Genomic DNA, 2,067 nt, shown 5'->3' on the forward strand with positions numbered 1-2,067 from the left:
AATAGCATATTTTAAAATAATTTTATATTTAATAAATGCTTTACAAAATTGATAGTTTACATGTGCTTTACATTTTTTTTGTGAGCAACTTAAACATATTCATATAGACTTTGCAAACCAAACTGGTAGATCCTCATTCATATGGACAACAAACGACAGTTGCTTCTTTGCACAGCGTGCGAGATTGTCTGCCTTTGAATTCTGCGTCCGTGGTATATGAGTGAGCTCTGAACTATTGAAATTTCTCTTCAAGATCATTATGTATTCCAAATAACTTGTAAAGACTGGCCATTTTTTCGGTTCTGAAACCATTTTCGTCAACTGAGAACAATCAGTTACAAATGTAAACCGTCTTAGATCCCTCATACATTATGTTGCCCAAATAAGAGCCTCTATCTCCGAGTGAAGTGGCGACTGACTTGCTTTTCTATTCCTCGCTCCCATTAACCATCAAAACCTTCCAGTGTATTATTACTCCCTTGTCCCGAATAGATTTTCTGACTTTTTCAAGAGCCATCGTAAACACCATATACCTGGGATAGCCGGTAGCCCGGTACTGTTGCTTCTAATAGTAATCGAGTTTGATCGATTCCCTGTATAAGTGAAATATGTGCCTCATCCCAAAGTAATGACTATGTTTCTGCCAATTTGAGAGTATCTCTACGATCAACATCTAAATTGCTAAATAATTTGGTGTTTCTTCTTTTCCATATGTACCATAAGATCCATGCAAATTGATGATTTTCCAATTCCAGAGAAACCCTCCAAACTAAATGATTCATGTTCGCAAAGAGTGATTGACTGGGAAAGATGTCTGAATTCGATGGAATTCGTGAGATTGCCCAAACCTGAAACGCCGATGGAAATTCAAAAAGCACATGGTTTATGGATTTCTCAAGTGCTCCATATCATGCACAAATTGTATCCCCTTGTATTCCTCTTGCTCTTAATTTTTTTTTAACCGCTACACATCATGATACCAATTGCCATAAAAAGTGTTTCATCTTACTAGGTGGACAGCGTACTTTCCAGCAGAAAGCCTTCAATGGAGCGAACGAATGACCATACTCTGGTAGTGTTCTTTCTCAATCCGAGTACATTCGTTATACTTGATATCCTGATTTAACCGTGTATCTCCCATTATTAGTAAAATTTCATCCATCACGATCTCCTGTCTGAATTCGACTTAACGAAATACTTTCAATTATTTTCGCAATTTCGAGGATCCACCAGATTCTGAATTACCTGTAAATTCTTTGTTTTCGAAGTTATTGATGAGAGTCCACTGCAAAATCTAGATAAAGATTGTGTTTGTTTTTATTTGCTTGTTTCAGGCGAGTGAATGGAAGCCAATAATCATTTCATACTGAGATAGATGATCCTGAATATATTAATTACTCAATTTCGAGGCACAATATTCTCCATTTGCTTAATTTGAAACATATATCTAATGAAATATTAAATGCAATATATAAACAAAGTTTTTTTCCAAATAAAGCAATTTGTGAAAATTTCCGAAAGTATCATTCGCTGAATGTCAATAATACTTTTATATAATTAATGGGTTTAAGTTTTAGTGATACAAATTTTAATAATTTATTAAAAATGCATGTAATTTTCTATGGAAACGTTTTCACTACAAGAAAACAGCGGCATACTGAGGGAAAAAATCGTCGGTATGTCGTCGGAATAACGCTATTCCGACGACATACCGACGAAAAAAGTCCTCGGAAATAACTTCTCGGAAATTCATCTTTCCTCGGAAATCCCTCGGAAATTTCCGACGGAATTCCGAGGAAACCCTATTTTCTCGGAATTTCCGAGGACCACAAGTTCGTCGGAAATTCCTCGGAATATTCCGAGGAAGATGTCGTCGGAATATTCCGAGGGATAAACTTCCTCGGAATATTTCCAAAATTAAAAAAAAAAATTATAAATTTATTTTTTTAAATTTAAATTCGAAAATATAAAATTAAAATTGAAATAGAAAACATATTTAAAATACAAAAAATAATAAAATAGTTTTTATAAATAAAAAAATGTTTTATAAATACAAAATTAGTTTTA

This window comes from Brassica oleracea, chromosome C4 (genome assembly GCF_000695525.1).
Source record: "Brassica oleracea var. oleracea cultivar TO1000 chromosome C4, BOL, whole genome shotgun sequence".
NCBI lineage: Eukaryota > Viridiplantae > Streptophyta > Magnoliopsida > Brassicales > Brassicaceae > Brassica > Brassica oleracea.